Source organism: Pseudophryne corroboree, chromosome 4 (assembly GCF_028390025.1).
Source record: "Pseudophryne corroboree isolate aPseCor3 chromosome 4, aPseCor3.hap2, whole genome shotgun sequence".
NCBI classification, from domain to species: Eukaryota; Metazoa; Chordata; class Amphibia; order Anura; family Myobatrachidae; genus Pseudophryne; species Pseudophryne corroboree.
In genome coordinates, this window is record NC_086447.1 from 583,035,075 (window position 1) to 583,057,003 (window position 21,929).

The window sequence follows — 21,929 nt, forward strand, 5'->3', positions numbered from 1 at the left end:
TAAAGGCTAGGAAGGACGTGACAGCAAAACATTATCACCGTATATGGCGAAAATATGTTGCTTGGTGTGAGGCTAGGAAGGCCCCTACAGAGGAATTCCAACTGGGCCGTTTCCTTCACTTCCTACAGGCGGGAGTGACTATGGGCTTAAAATTAGGGTCCATTAAGGTCCATATTTCGTCCCTATCCATTTTCTTTCAAAAGGAACTGGCTTCTCTTCCTGAAGTTCAGACGTTTGTAAAGGGAGTGCTGCATATTCAGCTCCCTTTTGTGCCACCAGTGGCACCTTGGGATCTTAACGTGGTGTTGAGTTTCCTGAAATCTCACTGGTTTGAGCCACTTAAGACCGTGGAGTTAAAATATCTCACGTGGAAAGTGGTCATGCTATTGGCCTTAGCTTCGGCTAGGCGTGTGTCTGAATTGGCGGCTTTGTCATGTAAAAGCCCCTATCTGGTTTTCCATATGGACAGGGCAGAGTTACGGACTCGTCCGCAATATCTGCCGAAGGTGGTGTCATCCTTTCATTTGAACCAACCTATTGTGGTGCCTGCGGCTACTCGTGACTTGGAGGATTCCAAGTTACTAGATGTAGTCAGGGCTTTGAAGATTTATGTAGCCAGAACGTCTGGAGTCGGGAAAACTGACTCGCTGTTTACCCTGTATGCATCCAACAAGCTGGGTGCTCCTGCTTCAAAGCAAACTATTGCTCGCTGGATCTGTAACACGATTCAGCAGGCTCATTCTGCGGCTGGATTGCCGCATCCAAAATCAGTAAAAGCCCATTCCACAAGGAAGGTGGGCTCTTCTTGGGCGGCTGCCCGAGGGGTCTCGGAATTACAGCTTTGCCGAGCAGCTACTTGGTCGGGTTCAAACACCTTTGCAAAGTTCTACAAGTTTGATACCCTGGCTTAGGAGGACCTTGAGTTTGCTCATTCGGTGCTGCAGAGTCATCCGCACTCTCCCGCCCGTTTGGGTGCTTTGGTATAATCCCCATGGTCGTTACGGAGTCCCCAGCATCCACTAGGACGTTAGAGAAAATAAGATTTTACTTACCGGTAAATCTATTTCTCGTAGTCCGTAGTGGATGCTGGGCGCCCGTCCCAAGTGCGGACTTCTTCTGCAATACTTGTATATAGTTATTGCTTAAATAAGGGTTATGTTATGGTTGCATCAGGTTTGTCTGATGTTGTTCATACTGCTAACTGGGTAAGTTTATCACGAGTTATACGGTGTGGCTGGTATGAGTCTTACCCTGGATTCCAAAATCCTTTCCTTGTACTGTCAGCTCTTCCGGGCACAGTTTCCTTAACTGAGGTCTGGAGGAGGGGCATAGAGGGAGGAGCCAGTGCACACCAGTAGTCCTAATTCTTTCTTAAAGTGCCCTGTCTCCTGCAGAGCCCACCGAGTCCCCAGCATCCACTACGGACTACGAGAAATAGATTTACCGGTAAGTAAAATCTTATTTTTTTCTCATACGTCCTAGAGGATGCTGGGGTCCACTTCAGTGCCATGGGGTATAGACGGCATTAGCTTCCTCAGTCAGCCTTTACACTGCTCAGCGCCATTTTCTCTCTCCTCAGGCTGCAGAGACAATACTGGTCCTCCTCCACTACTGAACAAGTATCAGGGTGCAAAACAGGGGGGGGGGGGGGGGGGGGGGCACAGTGAATTTGGTGCTATATAATTGTGTGATTAACATTATAAAAGCGCTGCATGTCAGTGGGCATTTTGTGTACACAGACATTGGGGTATATTCAATTAGCAGTGATAACGGACTTTTCACGTGAAAAGTCCGGTTTTCGGGTGAAAAAACGGACTTTTCACGTGAAACGCAATTACAGGCTATTCAATTATCCTGGAAAATTTATCGGTGATCATTTTTTCACTAATTTCACTTCACCTTCTCTGAAGCAGGTGAAAAGTTGGGAAAAGTCACTATTTTAAGGTAAAAATGTTTGGATATGGTACAGAACTCCTGGGACACCCCCCTTAATGACTAATTAGGCACGTTGAAGTTTTTAATTATTTTTAATTGGCCAATAATGACGTCATTTTTGGGGTGAAAAAGTAAAAAGTGATGGAATTTGGGGTTCAAGGTATGGGACAGGTATATTGGGGTGCTTTATGAGTGGGACAGGTGTTTTTTAGGCTTGCAGATGGGAGTAATCAGTCTGGTTCCACTTTTTTTTTTAAAGTACCCTAAAATGACCCAAATATATACTTATACCCATTTTCATGTACCCCAAATTTAATGAGAGCATTTATTTTGCTAAAAAAAAAATAGCTTTCTATCATTTCTCTAACGTCCTAAGTGGATGCTGGGACTCCGTAAGGACCATTGGGAATAGCGGCTCCGCAGGAGACAGGGCACAAAATAAAAGCTTGAGATATCAGGTGGTGTGCACTGGCTCCTCCCCCTATGACCCTCCTCCAAGCCAGTTAGATTTTTGTGCCCGGCCGAGAAGGGTGCAAACTAGGTAGCTCTCCAGAGCTGCTTAGAATAAAAGTTTAGTTAGGTTTTTTTATTTTCAGTGAGTCCTGCTGGCAACAGGCTCACTGCATCGTGGGACTAAGGGGAGAAGAAGCGAACTCACCTGAGTGCAGAGTGGATTGGGCTTCTTAGGCTACTGGACGTTAGCTCCAGAGGGACGATCACAGGTTCAGCCTGGATGGGTCACCGGAGCCGCGCCGCCGTCCCCCTTACAGAGCCAGAAGAGACGAAGGTCCGGTGAAAGCGGCGGCAGAAGACATCCTGTCTTCAAGACTAAGGTAGCGCACAGCACCGCAGCTGTGCGCCATTGCTCTCAGCACACTTCACACTCCGGTCACTGAGGGTGCAGGGCGCTGGGGGGGAGCGCCCTGAATCGCAATATAACACACATATACCTTAGCTGGCAAAAGGAATACATCACATATAGCTCCAGGGCTATATGGATGTATTTTTTCCCCTGCCATTTTACACAAAAAAGCGGGAGTTAAGGACGTCGTGAAGGGGCGGGGCCTATCTCCTCAGCACACTGGCGCCATTATTCCCTCACAGCTCCGCTGGAAGGACGGCTCCCTGATTCTCCCCTGCAGTACTGCATCTGATTCAGGGTAAAAAAGAGAAGGGGGGGCATTTTGGCAGCAAATAACTAGATTAACAGCAGCTATAAGGGATTAACACTTATATAAGGTTATCCCTGTATATATATAGCGCTGGGTGTGTGCTGGCAGACTCTCCCTCTGTCTCTCCAAAGGGCTAAGTAGGGTCCTGTCCTCTATCAGAGCATTCCCGGTGTGTGTGCTGTGTGTCGGTACGCGTGTGTCGACATGTATGAGGAGGAAAATGAGGTGGAGGCGGAGCAGTTGCCTGTGTTAGTGATGTCACCCCCTAGGGAGTCGACACCTGACTGGATGATTGTGTTTAAGCAATTAAGTGATAATGTCAGCAATTTACAAAAAACTGTTGACGACATGAGAAAGCCGGCAAATCAATTAGTGCCTGTTCAGGCGTCTCAGACACCCTCAGGGGCCCTAAAACGGCCGCTACCTCAGTGGGTCGACACGGATCCAGATACAGATACTGAATCTAGTGTCGACGGTGACGAGACAAACGTAATGTCCAGTAGGGCCACACGTTACATGATCACGGCAATGAAAGAGGCATTGAACCTTTCTGACACTACAAATACCTCAAAGGCGGGTATTATGTGGGGTGTGAAAAAACTGCCAATAGTTTTTCCTGAGTCTGAGGAAATAAATGAGGTGTGTGATAAAGCGTGGGTTTCCCCCGATAAAAAACAGCTATCTTTCTAATAAGTTATTAGCACTATACCCTTTCCCGCCAGAGGTTAGGGCACGGTGGGAAACACCCCCTAGGGTAGATAAGGCGCTCACACGTTTATCTAAACAAGTAGCGTTACCGTCCCCTGATACGGCCACCCTCAAAGAACCAGCTGATAGGAGGCTGGAAAATATCCTGAAAAGTATATACACACATACTGGTGTTATACTGCGACCAGCAATCGCATCAGCCTGGATGTGCAGTGCTGGAGTCGCATGGGCGGATTCCCTGACTGAGAATATTGATACCCTGGATAGGGACAATATTCTGTTAACTATAGAACATTTAAAGGATGCATTGCTATATATGCGTGATGCGCAGAGGGATATTTGTACCCTGGCATCAAGAGTAAGCGCAATGTCCATCTCTGCCAGAAGAGCATTATGGACCAGACAGTGGTCAGGGGACGCAGATTCCAAACGGCACATGGAAGTATTGCCGTATAAGGGGGAGGAGTTATTTGGGGCTGGTCTAACAGACCTGGTGGCCACGGCAACGGCTGGAAAATCCACCTTTTTACCCCAGGTTACTTCACATCAACAGAAAAAGACACAGTCTTTTCAAACTCAGTCCTTTCGTTCCCATAAGTACAAGCGAGCAAAAGGTCACTCTTTTCTGCCCAAGGGCAGAGGAAGAGGAAAAAGGCAGCACCATGCAGCCGCTTCCCAGGAGCAGAAGCCCTCCCCTGCTTCTGCCAAGTCTTCAGCATGACGCTGGGGCTTTACAAGCAGACTCAGACACGGTGGGGGCCCGTCTCAAGAATTTCAACGCGCAGTGGGCTCACTCGCAAGTGGATCCCTGGATTCTACAGGTAGTATCACAGGGGTACAAACTGGAATTCGAGGCGTTTCCTCCTCATCGGTTCCTGAAGTCTGCTTTACCAAAGTCTCCCTCCGACAGGGAGGCAGTTCTGGAAGCCATTCACAAGCTGTACTCCCAGCAGGTGATAATCAAGGTACCCCTCTTACAACAGGGGAAGGGGTATTATTCCACACTATTTGTGGTACCGAAGCGGGACGGCTCGGTGAGACCAATATTAAATCTAAAATCTTTGAACACTTACATAAAAAGGTTCAAATTCAAGATGGAGTCACTCAGAGCGGTGATAGCGAACCTGGAAGAGGGGGACTATATGGTGTCGCTGGACATCAAGGATGCTTATCTCCACGTCCCAATATATCCTTCTCACCAAGGGTACCTCAGGTTTGTAGTACAAAACTGTCATTATCAGTTTCAGACGCTGCCGTTTGGATTGTCCACGGCGCCTCTGGTCTTTACCAAGGTAATGGCCGAAATGATGATTCTTCTACGAAGAAAAGGCATCTTAATTATCCCTTACTTGGACGATCTCCTGATAAGGGCAAGAACCAAGGAACAGTTAGAAGTCGGAGTGGCACTATCTCAGGTAGTGCTAAGTCAGCACAGATGGATTCTAAATATTCCAAAATCGCAGCTGATTCCAACGACACGTCTACTGTTCTTAGGAATGATTCTGGACACAGTCCAGAAGAAGGTGTTTCTCCCGGAGGAGAAGGCCAGGGAGTTATCCGAGCTAGTCAGGAACCTCCTAAAACCAGGACAGGTCTCAGTGCATCAGTGCACAAGGGTCCTGGGAAAAATGGTGGCTTCTTACGAAGCGATTCCATTCGGAAGATTCCATGCAAGAACTTTTCAGTGGGATCTACTGGGAAAATGGTCCGGATCGCATCTTCAGATGCATCAACGGATAACCCTGTCGCCAAGGACAAGGGTGTCTCTCCTGTGGTGGCTTCAGAGGGCTCATCTACTAGAGGGCCGCAGATTTGGCATTCAGGATTGGATCCTGGTAACCACGGATGCCAGCCTGAGAGGCTGGGGAGCAGTCACACAGGGAAGGAATTTCCAGGGCTTGTGGTCAAGCATGGAAACATCTCTTCATATAAACATTCTAGAACTAAGGGCCATTTACAATGCCTTAATTCAAGCAAAACCTCTGCTTCAGGGTCAGGCGGTGTTGATCCAGTCGGACAACATCACGTCAGTCGCCCACATAAACAGACAGGGCGGCACGAGAAGCAGGAGGGCAATGGCAGAAACTGCAAGGATTCTTCGCTGGGCGGAAAATCATGTGATAGCACTGTCAGCAGTGTTCATTCCGGGAGTGGACAACTGGGAAGCAGACTTCCTCAGCAGACACGACCTTCACCCGGGAGAGTGGGGACTTCACCCAGAAGTCTTCCACCAAATTGTACACCGTTGGGAAAGACCAAAGGTGGACATGATGGCGTCACGTCTAAACAAAAAACTGGACAGATATTGCGCCAGGTCAAGGGACCCTCAGGCAATAGCAGTGGACGCTCTGGTAACGCCGTGGGTGTACCAGTCAGTGTATGTATTCCCTCCTCTGCCCCTCATACCGAAAGTATTGAGAATCATAAGAAGGAGAGGAGTAAGAACTATACTCGTGGTTCCGGATTGGCCAAGAAGGTCTTGGTACCCGGAACTTCAAGAGATGCTCACGGACGAACCGTGGCCTCTACCTCTAAGACAGGACCTGCTACTGCAGGGGCCTTGTCTGTTCCAAGACTTACCGCGGCTGCGTTTGACGGCATGGCGGTTGAACGCCGGATCCTGAAGGACAAGGGCATTCCAGAAGAAGTCATCCCTACTCTGGTAAAAGCCAGAAAGGAAGTAACCGCAAAACATTATCACCGCATTTGGCGTAAATATGTTGCGTGGTGTGAGGCCAAGAAGGCCCCTACACAGGAATTTCAACTGGGTCGTTTCTTGCATTTCCTGCAAACAGGACTGTCTATGGGCCTAAAATTAGGGTCCATTAAGGTTCAAATTTCGGCCCTGTCGATATTCTTCCAGAAAGAACTGGCTTCAGTACCTGAAGTTCAGACATTTGTGAAAGGGGTGCTGCACATACAGCCTCCTTTTGTGCCTCCAGTGGCACCTTGGGATCTCAATGTTGTGTTGAGATTTCTAAAATCACACTGGTTTGAACCATTGTCTACGGTAGATTTAAAATATCTCACGTGGAAGGTGTCGATGCTGTTGGCCTTGGCTTCAGCTAGGCGTGTGTCAGAATTGGCGGCTTTATCATGTAAAAGCCCTTACCTAAATTTTCATTCTGACAGGGCGGAATTGAGGACTCGTCCTCAATTTCTACCTAAGGTGGTTTCTGCATTTCACATGAACCAACCTATTGTGGTACCTGCGGCTACTAGGGACTTAGAGGACTCTAAGTTGCTGGACGTTGTCAGGGCCTTGAAAATATATGTTTCCAGGACGGCTGGAGTCAGGAAAACTGACTCGCTGTTTATCCTGTATGCACCCAACAAGCTGGGTGCTCCTGCTTCAAAGCAGACGATTGCTCGTTGGATTTGTAGTACAATTCAGCTTGCACATTCCGTGGCAGGATTGCCACAGCCAAAATCAGTAAAAGCCCATTCCACAAGGAAAGTGGGCTCATCTTGGGCGGCTGCCCGAGGGGTCTCGGCTTTACAACTTTGCCGAGCAGCTACTTGGTCAGGGGCAAACACGTTTGCTAAATTCTACAAATTTGATACCCTGGCTGAGGAGGACCTGGAGTTCTCTCATTCGGTGCTGCAGAGTCATCCGCACTCTCCCGCCCGTTTGGGAGCTTTGGTATAATCCCCATGGTCCTTACGGAGTCCCAGCATCCACTTAGGACGTTAGAGAAAATAAGATTTTACTTACCGATAAATCTATTTCTCGTAGTCCGTAGTGGATGCTGGGCGCCCATCCCTAGTGCGGATTGTCTGCAATACTTGTATATAGTTATTGTTACAAAAAATTCGGGTTATTATTGTTGAGCAATCTTTTCAGAGGCTCCTTTAAATTTATCATACTGTTAACTGGGTTCAGATCACGAGTTGTACGGTGTGATTGGTGTGGCTGGTATGAGTCTTACCCGGGATTCAATATCCTTCCTTATTATGTACGCTCGTCCGGGCACAGTATCCTAACTGGCTTGGAGGAGGGTCATAGGGGGAGGAGCCAGTGCACACCACCTGATATCTCAAGCTTTTATTTTGTGCCCTGTCTCCTGCGGAGCCGCTATTCCCCATGGTCCTTACGGAGTCCCAGCATCCACTACGGACTACGAGAAATAGATTTATCGGTAAGTAAAATCTTATATGCATTTTTTTAAAAATGCCAAAAAAATAACAGCCATTTCACACAATTTAAGTCCCCAAAAACGCTCTAATGTGATCTCTTACACACTTCTCTTCTGTTTTCCTATGTTAGTTTAGCATTTTTTGGGGTACAGGCTGATTTCCCCATTTTCACCTGCACTTTTCACCCCAAGAATTTTCACGTGAAACCCGGTCGGAATTGAATAGGTCGAAAAACGGAGCGTTTTCGCGGCAATTTTCGGCCGATTGCCGCGAAAAATTTTCGGGCGCAAAATTGCCGTGAATTTGCGGATAATTGAATATCCCCCATTGTGTTACTGGCGCTGGGTTGTGTACTGGCAAATCCTATCTGTGTCCCTCTGACATATTTTACTGTGGGTCTGTCCCCTATAAGTCCCGGAGTGTCTGTGGTGTGGTCGTGCACATGTGTGACATGTCTGTGGCAGGGAACTCTGTGGAGACATGTTAGGGACACAGAGGTGTAATATGACACCAAGAGCCTGACTGGGTGAAAGGTTACATGATAGTGTGAATCATATCAGTAAGAGGTTGTGCTGAATCTCATACAGAAAATGAAAATAATCTGTTGAAGATGTGATTTTTTTTTTCTGAGTAGAGTATGTTAATTCAGCATAAGTAATAATTTTACAGACATTTCAGTGCATTCGGGAAATAAAGAACACAGTTGGTACATATCATCAGTCCAAACATTTTCCACCCCAGCCAGCAACAGTGTACAATAAGCTCCGCTGGCATATTCATTCCATTGCCAACAAACCCATAGCACAAATAAACGCTAATGTCTGTAAACAAAACGTAATCCACATTCATAAAATTTTCCAGTTTTTCTCCCCAAATGATTTTAAATTAACATCCTATCTAGGAGGCCGAAATACAGCCTGCTAAACTCTTAAAGAAAACAAAAACACAACAACAACAGCATAGAAACAAAAAAAATCTGCTGAACTAAAAATAGAGATTCCTGATTCGACACAACTGTGTGAGGTGAAGTGTATCAATGTTATAAAATACAATATAAAGAGTGAGATAACGGACTCAGCTCGACGCCACAAGGCCCAGATAGCGCCCCGCCTCCAGGGCTCAGTGCACCCTATATTCTAAGGGCAGGGGAGGCATATGTAGAATTGATCCAGGGGGACCATATTTTCTCGTACTTAGAAAGGGCGTTATTTTTCATGTATATATAGTGGTCCTTCAATAGGGTGTCGTTCACCAGAGCCCTGAATGCAGATATTGTAGGGGATTGTGGGGCCATCCATGACCGTGCAATACACACCTTGGCCAGGGCGCAGACATGACGGGCATACATACCCTCCCACCTAGACCCGGAGTCAAGCCCTCTCACCCCCAGGATACAGAGTCTCGGGGTCAGCATGTCTCTAGGTATCCCCGTGTGTTCCAGAATCGACCCGACCCCAGAACGCCTGCAAGGGTGGACACTCCTACAGAAGGTGCCAGAAGGATCCTCCAGCGGCCCCGCATTTAGGACAAACTGCACCACCGCCAGCCCTAAACCTGGCCAGCCTATTCGGGGTCATATATGATCTGTGCAAAAGGAAGAGTTGAATTTGTTGAAACCTTAGTGATTTAGTGACTGTACTCGGGTTCCCCAGCGCAACCTCCCAGTCCTCCTCATCTATGGGACCCAAATCACACTCCCAGCGCTCCCGAAGGCCCGAGAGCGGGTCTGTGTGAACTGTTTTAAGAAGATACGAGTAAGTGAAGGAGATCACCCTAACTCAACCCAGTGTCTGTAAAAAGGTCTTTATGGAGAAGGGGAGGAGCAACGGGGGAGAATCCCCGAACTGTGACTGCAAAGCGTGTCTGAGCTGTAGAAATCTGTAAAAGTGGGAGCCTGGAAGACCAAACTCCTCCTTTATTTGTTGAAACAACTTCAGTGTGCCATCGCTGTATAACTGGGAAATGGAAACTATGGAGTACGGTGCCCACGCCACCCCACCCTCCAGAGACCCCAGCTCAGAAAGCGAAGCAGAGTGCCAGAGGGGAATATCCGGGTCCATGCCAACATATCCTAGCAGACCCTTCAATGCTAGCCAAATCTTCATGGCCTGAAAAACAATAGGAGAGAACTGAGAAGCGCTCCCTTCCACCAAAACCTGCGCCGGGGAGAGGTTCGGATAGTAGCACCTGAGAAACGCCCAGTATAAACCCCCATCGTCCTCCCCCCGGAGCCAAATGCCAATATGTGACAACTGGGCCACGAAATAATATAGTTGGAAGTGAGGCAGGGCCAAACCGCCATCCACTTTTTGTCTAGTAAGAGTAAGTAGCTTTATTCAAGGTCTTTTATTGGCCTATATCAGGGATGTTAATATGCTATTCAATTTCTTAAAAAAGGCCGGGAATATATAGACAGGGGATTGTGAAAAAACATACAGTAGTTTGGGCAGAACTATCATTTTAATTAGGATAACCCTACCTGTCATTGTCAGCGGGAGTTTACACCAAGCTCTTGACTTGCGCACTATCATCTGTACGAGTGGATCAAGGTTCAATGGTATAAAGTCCGAGGGGTCATTAGTAACTTGGATTCCAAGATACTTAAACTGGCCTGTCCAGCATAACGGCAAGGAGAGTCTCTGGACTTGGGGAGGAGAGCCCATGATGGGCATAATAAATGGTTTGGACCAGTTTTATGCGGAGACCAGAAAAGCCGCCGAATTTCTCAATGACCTGCAGCACGACAGGCATTTCCACAGCGTAGTCATTCAGGAATAACAGCAGGTCATCCGCATAAAGGGCTATCTTATCAATGCAAGGGCCTGTAGCAACTCCCCCAATGTCCGGGTGCATTCTAATCAAGCAAGCCAAGGGCTCTATGGCTATTGCAAACAGGGCAGGAGAAAGGGGGCAACCCTGCCTGGTGCCCCGAGCCAGACTAAAGGAGGAAGAAATGTAACCGTTGACCAAGACTCTGGCGCACGGACTTTGATATAGTAATCTGATCCATTGTATAAAATTAGGGCCGAAGCCCATACATTTCATTACCCCCCACAGGTAGGACCATTCGACACTGTCGAACGCTTTGGCCACATCCAGGGAGACCACTACCGCGTCCGAGGGGAAGTCATGAGGAGCCTGCAAAATAGTGTACAGCCTGCGCAGATTAATAGACGTGGACATACCTGGCATAAAGCCGGACTGGTCCCGGTGTATAACGGATTTAATAACCGAGTTGAGCCGGAGCGCCAGAATCTTTGCCAGGATCTTGGCATCGGTGGGGATGAGAGAGATCGGCCTATAGGATTCCAAGAGTCTTGGGTCCTTACCGGGCTTTGGCAGCACAATAATGACAGCCTCGGACATTGAGGGAGGAAGTTGATTAGCAGTAAATATATTGGTATACATATCGAATAACTTTGAGCCAAAGAACTGTAGATACTGTTTATACAGTTCAGTGGGAATACAGTCGCTTCCCGGAGACTTGCCTCTGGGAGACAAACCCACTGCCGTAGTCACCTCTTCCAAGGACAGGGGTGCGTCCAATATGTCCCTAGCTTTGGAGGAAAGTTTGGAAAGGGGTATATTAATCAAATATGTGTCTAGGTCCTCCATAGAGCATGTCAGTTGAGATTCATATACCATTTGGAAATATGAGAGGAACATTTGCGCATTATCAGGGGTGTTATCTACAATGGATCCGTCAGGGCCAGACATCTGCACTATTGTGATCCCGGGTCGGTCATAATGCACCAAATGGGCCATCAAGCTACCCGGTCTGTCCGCCTGCATATATATGGTAGTGGCACGGAACAGAAGGGAGCGCGCATTTCTATCTGAGAGGTGAGTCAGCCATTCCTCCCGAGCCGTCAGCCAACTCGCCTTAAGCGCAGGGGTGCCTTCTGCCAAATAGCGGGTCTCTAGGTCCCTATACTCGGATTCAAGTTGTCTCTCCGTCGCCCTGCTAGCCATCTTGCGGGCCACTATTTTGTACCACGTATATAAGCCTTGAACGAATCCCACACAACAGGTGCCGGGGCCGAGCCCACATTGTTCGCGAAAAAACATTCCCATTTGGACGTCAAATCCGGGCAGTCGCCCAACTGAGTCGACCAGGACGGATGTAACTTCCAATAGGACTGTCCCCTCCGGCACTCCACATCTAGAGATAACATTAGGGGCGAGTGGTCAGACACCCCCGGTGCCTCATAATGAACATCCGTTATACTAGGTAAAAGCTCGGGCGAAACCAGGGCCAGGTCGATTCTGGAGAATGAGCCATACGTGCTGGAGAAACAAGAGAACTGCCTAAGCGCAGTATACCTAGCCCTCCAGGCGTCCACCCACTGCACACTATCTAAAAAATCTGCAAACTTAGATTTAGGAGTAGGCGGACCACCCCCCACCCCTGTAACCTGGGAAGACCTCCATCTGTCCAGAGAGGCGTCAAGTACATTATTAAAGTCCCCCATACAAATAACAGGGGTTGAGGGGAAGTGGCAATAAATGAGGTGGCTTTCTGCAATACATCATACGAAAATGGTGGGGGAACATATACCGACAAAAGAAAGTTCAGTTTGCATTCCAGAAACACAAACCTGCCATAAGGATCCGTATTAACCGTAATCAATTCAAACTGGACAGTTCTCTTTATCAAGACCGACACCCCCCGGGAAGAGGAGGAGTGAGAGGAATGATACGCCCAGCCCACCCAAGGCCTGCATAGCGACAGCAGTCTAGTCCCTTCCAAATGAGTTTCACTCAGGCAAATAACGTCTGGGCCGTATTTCTTAATCATTTTGAGTACCAGGGATCGCTTTACTTTATTATTAATGCCCCGGACATTCCATGCCCAAATTTTTAAAGCAGACATGTCGTCCATAATATCGTCAGGGGCACGCCACACTTAGATTCCGCAGAGCGGAAAGGAGGCCCCATTATCAAAATTGTCCGGGCTTCTACTTGCCCATACAGAACTCTACCCCCCAAACCGTGTCGTCCGCAAGCCCCATGCCTCAAGCCAAGCCCACCAAAATAACACAACATCACCCCATAGTTTAATATGCAGATACAGGTTGAGTATCCCATATCCAAATATTCCGAAATACGGAATATTCCGAAATACGGACTTTTTTGACTGAGAGTGAGATAGTGAAACCTTTGTTTTTGATGGCTCAATGTACACAAACTTTGTTTAATACACAAAGTTATTAAAAATATTGTATTAAATGACCTTCGGGCTGTGTGTATAAGGTGTATATGAAACATAAATGAATTGTGTGAATGTAGACACACTTTGTTTAATGCACAAAGTTACAAAAAATATAGGCTAAAATGACCTTCAGGCTGTGTGTATAAGGTGTATATGTAACATAAATGCATTCTGTGCTTAGATTTAGGTCCCATCACCATGATATCTCATTATGGTATGCAATTATTCCAAATTACGGAAAAATCCGATATCCAAAATACCTCTGGTCCCGAGCATTTTGGATAAGGGATACTCAACCTGTATATAGAAAACAATAAACTAAAGAAAATAATAAAAACACATAGAAAAACTAACTGCATCCCTGCATACCTCCCCGAACTGTGGCATACACTTATCCCAAACAAAACTCCAACCCTGAAGGTCCGAAAGCCTACGGCAACCGTATGCGTAGCATACAGACCTAAAAAATAAAAAAAAAAACAACCCAAATATAGAGAAACCTATACGTATATAGCTCTACGCAGCAAAGTCCAGAACTTCTAACACATAAGGGTGCTCCCCGGGCATATACTTGCATACTTGAGGTCCATGTAGAAAAGAAACTGGGTGTCAGTCCGGAGCCAGTTGACGGACACCCGGAGCATATCTGTCCAGCCAGGCCGCCGCCTCCCTGGGAGAGCTGAAGAATTTGGTTTCCCCGTCCGCCACCACACGCAGCCTGGAGGGAAACAGCATCGAGTAGGGAAGGTTCAGGTCACGAAGACGCCTCTTGATGGGCAGGAAATGGGCCCGGTCTTTTTGGACATCCACTGCGAAATCTGGAAATGCAGACACCCGGACACCATTCCGAAGAAGGGGGCCCTTTGCGCGGCCCAGGCGTAAGACAGAGTCCCGGTCCTTATAATGCAAGAATTTGGCAATAAATGTTCGTGATGGGGCGCCTGGGGGCAAAGGCCGGAAAGGTACCCTGTGAGCCCGCTCCACCACAAACTGGGATGTAAAGGATTCAGCGCCGTAAGCCTCCCTGAGCCATGACTCCAGGAATTCCTCAGGATGTGCCCCTTCCTCCTTTTCTGGCAGGCCCACGAATCTCACATTGTTTCTGCGAAGGCATCCCTCCATATCCAGGAGTTTAGTTTGCATAGTCGAAACTTGCTGGGAGACTGCAGATACAGACTGCTGTAAGGGGCCACTGAGGTCCTCTAGATTAGAGACCCGCATCTTGGTTTCGCCCACTCTCTCTCGGACGCGCTGAACATCCTGGTGCAACAATGATAAGTCGCACTGCACCTTCTCCATTTTGTCCGACAGGCGTTGTTCACTAGCCGCTATGGCCTCCAGGACCTGTTGAATGGAAGGAGCAGATGGCTGCATGTCCCCACCCGAAACGGCCCCAGCCGGGGGTACGGGTCGGGTAGAAGGGGAGGGTTTAGGTGAAGACTGCGTCGGCTGGGTAGTAGGCTGGCGGGCAAACTTCTCCAATTTAGCCGCAGCCGCGCTTTGGCCGCCCCTCACCATAGTATCCAGGTTCTAGCAGCACTTAAAGTCCAGGTATTCAGTGTCAGGGAATTCAGCAGTGGGTAGTAAATGCAGTGTCAGCAGTGCACCAGGACCCCAAACATCCAGTGTTGAAACAAGGGGGAGGGGGGCAGGGGGACCCTAGGAATAAGGGTATTATATATTCTGGGCAATGAAAGGCAGGGCAGCAAGCCCTAGATTACACCGAGCTGTCCTGCAGCCCCCTCACAGACGCACAGCAGAACAGTGCTGTGAATCTCAGTGCAGGGAGCTGCTTTCAAGATGGCCACCGCCTCACCCCTCCGCTCACAGGCACATCAATCCCGGGCAAAAGGGAGGCAGGAGCAGCCAGGTATAAGCCTCAGGGGGAGCAAGGGGGGGGGGGGGGGGGCGCCGCGCACCCCAAGCCGCTGATGGTATCAGTCTTCGCCACGGGTTCACGCCCGCGGCAGCGGTGTTCCGGAAATTGAGGCCGGGGATGCAGTGGCGGCCTAGGCCCAAGCTCCGGGCGGCAGCCGGTGCGGACTGGAGGCACAGGCAGGGAACCTCCGGTGATGCCCGCCGCCTCCCCATGTATGTTAACAGCAGCAGGAGCCTGATAGCAGCCTGTTGGAGTGCCAAAGGATAGTGTCAGGATGGGTAGCCCGGGGAGCTCCTGGATCCCGCTTCTTACTCGCCCCCGTGGCCACGCCCCCCACGCCTCTGAAGATGTGATTTTTAATAGTTGTACCTTTCATCCACAGGGACCTTTCTAGGTCACATACAAATTTGCACAAGTAGTACAAACTGATACCGACACGGACTCTGATTCCTGTGTCGACACTAGTGATTCCAGGGGAATAGGTCCTAAGTTAGCAAAAAAGCATTCAAAACATGTTTTAGCTATAAAGGAGGTGCTAGAAGTTACGAAGCCCCCTCTTTTACCACAAGGAGAGGGTTTACTTTAGTAAAGAAGTAATGTAATTTTCTCTAACGTCCTAGTGGATGCTGGGGACTCCGTAAGGACCATGGGGAATAGACGGGCTCCGCAGGAGACTGGGCACTCTAAGAAAGATTTAGTACTACTGGTGTGCACTGGCTCCTCCCTCTATGCCCCTCCTTCAGACTTCAGTTAGAATCTGTGCCCGGCCAGAGCTGGGTGCTTTTAGTGAGCTCTCCTGAGCTTGCTAATAAGAAAGTATTTTAGTTAGGTTTTTTATTTTCAGAGAGCTTCTGCTGGCAACAGACTCTCTGCTACGTGGGACTGAGGGGAGAGAAGCAAACCTACTAACTGCGGCTAGGTTGCGCTTCTTAGGCTACTGGACACCATTAGCTCCAGAGGGATCGAACACAGGACCTGACCTTGTCGTCCGTTCCCGGAGCCGCGCCGCCGTCCCCCTCGCAGAGCCAGAAGTCGGCGGGTTGAAGAAAGTAGATGTCGAAATCGGCGGCAGAAGACTCTTGTCTTCATATGAGGTAGCGCACTGCACTGCAGCTGTGCGCCATTGTGCCCACACTAACCCACACACTCCGGTCACTGTAGGGTGCAGGGCGCAGGGGGGGGTGCCCTGGGCGAAGAGCCTCCTGTTCCAGATAAGAGGGTTTGTTTGTATAAGGAAATAAAGCCTGAGGTGACTTTTCCCCCCCTCTCATGAACTGAACGCTCTTTGTGAAAAGGCTTGGGAGTCGCCTGACAAAAGGTGGCAGATTCCCAAGATAATTTTTATGGCATATCCTTTCCCCTCTGACGACAGGGAGAAATGGGAGTCCTCTCCCAATGTAGACAAAGCTCTGTCCCGACTGTCCAAAATGGTGGCGCTTCCGTTTCCTGACACGGCTGCCCTCAAGGATCCGGCGGATCGCAAGCAGGAGACGACATTGAAGGCCATTTTCGTTACTAATGGTGCACTACTCAGGCCTGCTGTGGCATCGGCGTGGGTGAGTAGTGCTATTGCTAAGTGGGCTGATAATTTAGCTTCTGACATGGATACCCTTGATAAGGATAACATTCTTTTGACTCTTGGTTATATCAAGGACGCTGCAGATTACCTTAAGGATGCGGCGAGGGATATTGGCCTCTTGAGATCAAGGGCCATTGCCATGGCGGTCTCGGCCAGGAGGGCGCTGTGGATTCATCAATGGAATGCTGATGCCAACTCCAAGAAAGCGATGGAAGCTCTCCCTTTTAAAGGTAGTGTCTTGTTTGGTGACGGCCTTGCTGACCTGGTGTCTACCGCTACTGCGGGTAAGTCATCTTTTCTTCCTTATGTTCCCACACAACAGAAAAGGCGCCCCATTATCAGATGCAGTCCTTTCGGCCTAATAAATACAAAAAAGGAAAGGGCTCGTCCTTCCTCGCTTCAAAGGGTAGAGGAAGGGGAAAAAGGTCGCCTGCTGTGTCTGGCGCCTAGGACCAAAAGTTCTCCCCCGCCTCTACCAAGTCCACCGCATGACGCTGGGGCTCCCCTGCGGGAGTCCGTGCCGGTGGGGGGCCGTCTCCGAATCTTCAGTCAGGTCTGGTTTCAATAGGCCCTGGATCCTTGGGTCTTAGACATAGTGTCCCAAGGGTACAAACTGGAGTTTCAGGAGATGCCCCCCCACCGCTTTTTCAAATCGGCCTTGACAGTTTCTCTTCCAGAGAGAAGTGGTAAATGCTGCGATACAAAAGCTGTGTCAACAGAGGGTCATTGTCCCGGCTCCCCCGTCCCAAAGGGGAGAAGGGTTCTATTCAAGCCTCTTTTTCGTGCCGAAGCTGGAGAGGCTCGGTAAGACCGATTCTGAACCTAAAATCCCTCAATCCATACTTGAAAACGTTCAAGTTCAAGATGGAATCTCTTCGAGCTATGATCCCCAGTCTAGAAGGGGGGGATTTTATTGCGTCAGTCGACATAAAGGATGCCTACTTACACGTCCCGATATATCCTCCTCATCAGGCCTTCATAAGATTTGCGGTGCAGGATTGTCATTACCAATTTCAGACGTTGCCGTTTGGGTTTTCCACGGCCCCGAGGGTCTTCACCAAGGTGATGGCGGAAATTATGGTACTCCTACGCAAGCAGGGGGTCACAATTATTCCGTACTTAGACAATCTCCTGATAAAGGCGAGATCAAAAGAGCAGTTGCTAAGAAATGTGGAACTCTACCTGACGGTTCTGCAACATCATGGTTGGATTCTAAATTTGCCAAAGTCTCACTTGATTCCGACAACTCGGCTGCCCTTCTTGGGCATAATTCTAGACACGGAACTACGGAGGGTGTTTCTACCGGCGGAAAAAGCTCTGGAAATTAAGACCATGGTCAAGGAGATTCTGAGACTGGCAAGAGTGTCGATTCATCAATTCACTCGAGTGCTAGGGAAGACGGTTGCGGCTAACGAAGCTATTCCGTTTGGCAGGTTTCATGACCGGGTGTATCAGTGGGGATCTGCTGAACAAATGGTCCGGGTCTCACCTGCACATGCACCGGAAAATAAGTCTATCTTCCAGGACCAGAATTTCCTGTGGTGGATGCAAGGTTTTCACCTTCTAGAGGGATGCCGATTCGGAATCCAGGATTGGGTCCTACTGACCACAGATGCAAGTCTCCGAGGCTGGGGTGCAGTCACACAAGGAAGAAGTTTCCAGGGAAGATGGTCAAGCCAGGAATCTTGTCTCCACATAAATGTTCTCAAGTTAAGACTCATTTACAATGGCCTCCTGCAAGCGAAGAACCTTCTTCAAGATCTCCCTGTCCTGATACAGATGGACAACATAACAGCGGTGGCGTACGTAAACCGCCAGGGCGGAACAAAGAGCAGGGCGGCGATGGCGGAGGCCACAAGAATTCTCCGCTGGGCGGAACAGCATGTGAGCGCTCTGTCAGCAGTCTTGCTTCCGGGCGTGGACAACTGGGAAGCAGACTTCCTCAGCAGACACGATCTCCATTCAGGAGAGTGGGCCCTTCATCAAGAGGTATTTGCAGAAGTGACAAGGCGTTGAGGAATTCCTCAAATAGACATGATGGCGTCTCACCTCAACAAGCTTCCGAGGTATTGTTCCAGGTCGGGGGACCCCCAAGCCAGTGCAGTGGACACCCTGGTAACTCCGTGGGTGTTTCAGTCGGTGTATGTGTTCCCTCCACTTCCTCTCATTCCAAGAGTGTTGAGGATTATAAGACTAACAAGGGTTCAGGCAATACTCGTCGTTCCAGATTGGCCACGGAGGGCCTGGTATCCGGATCTTCAGGAATTACTCGTGGAATATCCTTGGCCGCTTCCTCTAAGAGAGGACCTGTTACTGCAGGGGCCATGCGTGTTTCTGGACTTACCGCAGCTGCGTTTGACGGCATGGAGGTTGAACGCAAAATCCTAGCTCGGAAAGGTATTCCCGGGGAAGTCATCCCCACTCTCCTTAAGGCTAGAAAGGAGGTCACGGCAAAACATTATCACTGTATTTGGAGAAAATATGTGTCGTGGTGTGAAACCAAAGCAACTCCTGCGGAGGAGTTTCACTTGGTTCGTTTCCTCCATTTCTTGCAGGTAGGCGTGGAAGCAGGCCTGAAATTGGGTTCCATCAAAGTGCAGATTTCGGCTTTATCTATTTTCTTTCAAAAAGAAATGGCCGCCCTTCCTGAAGTTCAGACTTTTGTGAAGGGAGTGCTGCATATCCATCCTCCCTTTGTGCCACCCGTGGGATCTTGAAGTGGTGTTACAGTTTCTTATGTCTCACTGGTTTGAACCTTTGCGAAAGGTTGAGTTAAAGTTTCTCACTTGGAAAGTGGTCATGCTTTTGGCCTTGGCGTCTGCCAGACGAGTGTCAGAATTGGCGGCTTTGTCTCACAAGAGCCCATATTTGATTTTTCATTGTGGATAGAGCGGAATTGAGGACTCGTCAACAATTTCTGCCGAAGGTGGTTTCTTCGTTTCACATAAATCAACCTATTGTGGTACCTGTGGCTACGAAGGCTGTTGCAGTTCCAAAGTCTCTTGATGTCGTAAGAGCTTTAAAAATTTATGTCGCCAGAACGATTCTTGTTAAGAAAACGGAAACACGGTTTGTCCTGTATGCTTCCAACAAGATTGGAAATCCTGCTTCCAAGCAGACTATTGCACGCTGGATTTGTAATACGATTCAGCATGCTCACTCTTCGGCTGGGTTGCCGAAGTCAGTAAAGGCCCATTCTACCAGGAAGGTGGCTCATCTTGGGTGGCTGCCCAAGGGGTCTCGGCGCTTCAGCTGTGCCGAGCAGCTACATGGTCAGGTTCAAACACTTTTGCTAAGTTCTACAAGTTTGATACCCTGGCTGATGAGGACCTCATGTTTGCTCAATCGGTGCTGCAGAGTCGTCCGCACTCTCCCGCCCGGTCTGGAGCTTTGGTACAAACCCCATGGTCTTTTTGGAGTCCCCAGCATCCTCTAGGACGTAAGAGAAAATAGGATTTTAATACCTACCGGTAAATCCTTTTCTCCTAGTCCGTAGAGGATGCTGGGCGCACATCCCAGTGCGTACTGTTACTTGCAGTTGTATTGTTGGTTTCGGTTACACGAAGGTTGTGTATCGGTTATGTTCAGCTTGTTGCTGTTTTTAGTTCATACTGTTATCTAGTATTCCTGCTAATCCAGTTGTACGGTGTGTTTGTGGTGTGAGCTGGTATGTATCTCACCCTTAGTTTATCAAAAATCATTTTCCTATAAATGTCCGTCTCCCCTGGGCACAGTTCCTATAACTGAGGTCTGGAGGAGGGGCATAGAGGGAGGAGCCAGTTCACACCCAGTCAAAGTCTTTTAGTGTGCCCATATCTCCTGCGGATCCCGTCTATACCCCATGGTCCTTTTGGAGTCCCCAGCATCCTCTACGGACTAGGAGAAAAGGGTTTACTGGTAGGTATTAAAATCCTATTTTTACTTAATTAAAAAAAACCTGTAAATTCCTGAAAAACCACAACCCCAGAAGGCACTACACTGGGACATACTCTATCTAATAAAACATACCCCAAGTCTTTTTTTGTCCTCTACCCTGAGTTATGCCTTACCAAAAAACTTCTCATTGACTATATGGGAAAACCATCCTCAAAAGCCAAACAGGAAGTCGCAGAAAAAAACTGACAGTTGAAACTTTAGGTTACTCCCAATTCCTCATTTTTATTATTTTGCCCTGAAATTTGGCATGCAGCATCGGGTGACGATTCTACACGTCCACTCCAAATTTCAGCTCAGTACGTCCAATCATTTTTGAGGTGTAGCCCCTCAAACACCATGCCCCCATCTCAGAAGTTCCCTATTGGAGAATTCAGGTTGTTCGATTCAGCCTTAATATAAGGGCACGACCGTGCCCTTATAATATATATATATATATATATATATATATACATACAGAGAGAGAGCAATATATCATAAGTGGTATCTGTCTGCTCAATAATCTGTTCACAAACTGGTGAATTAAGTATATCATTAAACAGCTCTCTTATTAGCTTCCAAGGAGACCACCCTGATACTTCACCACTGTGTGTTCTACAGCTCTTACTAATGGTGTGTACACACAGTGAGATTTTTTCTTACAATTTTGACTATATAGTCAAAATCGTAAGAAAAGTTAGTGCAGATCACAAGGTGAAAGCCACCTTGCGATCCCGATTCGATGCGTGGTCGGCATCGCAAGAATAGTCAAAATTGACTTGCCTGCACAGTCTCTCTCTATAGAAGAGATAGTCAAAATTGACACTTAGCTAAAATCGCACATAGTATCGCAAGCACCCTCATTATGTGCTTGCGATACTGACTATGTGCCGATCTAGCCCCTGTCGCATAGTGAGAATCGGGCATTGCCTGAATCTCACCATGTGTATGGGCCATTACAGTGCATTTCTCCTATATTTCCATGTGATATTGCGCTGAGCTTGTTACACATATTATACATTCATTACACATTTAAACATTCACGGGACTAAGTAGCGGCCTTGATGCCGCCGACACGTGTTTTGTTTTTGGACTTTTTCTAGGCTAACCCGATTGTATACATTGACTACACTATATTGGTAACCAGTGACCAATCAAATCCTTTCTGTCCTGACATACAGTATAACACCAGTGACCAATCGCATGTCTCCCACCATAAACATAGAAGATGCGCTAAAGTCTTTCTGGCCAGAGCTCCCGTCTTTATCTGTCGAGCCGCACTTGATTTTTGCTCTGGGCATTGAACCCCTTGCTGCAAAATTTCGGATAACTAGGGAATTTGCCAGGGATTACGCTTGGTAATAGTACACATAAATGATGTCTATTTGTGGACGA

The 21,929-nt window shown here is 48.2% G+C and overlaps 1 long non-coding RNA gene across 2 annotated transcripts in view; it reads left to right on the plus strand.

Moving 5' to 3' along the window:
• Positions 1 to 21,929, plus strand: part of LOC134909997 (uncharacterized) — a 56,285-nt gene that overhangs the window by 10,889 nt on the left and 23,467 nt on the right. The window lies entirely within an intron of this gene.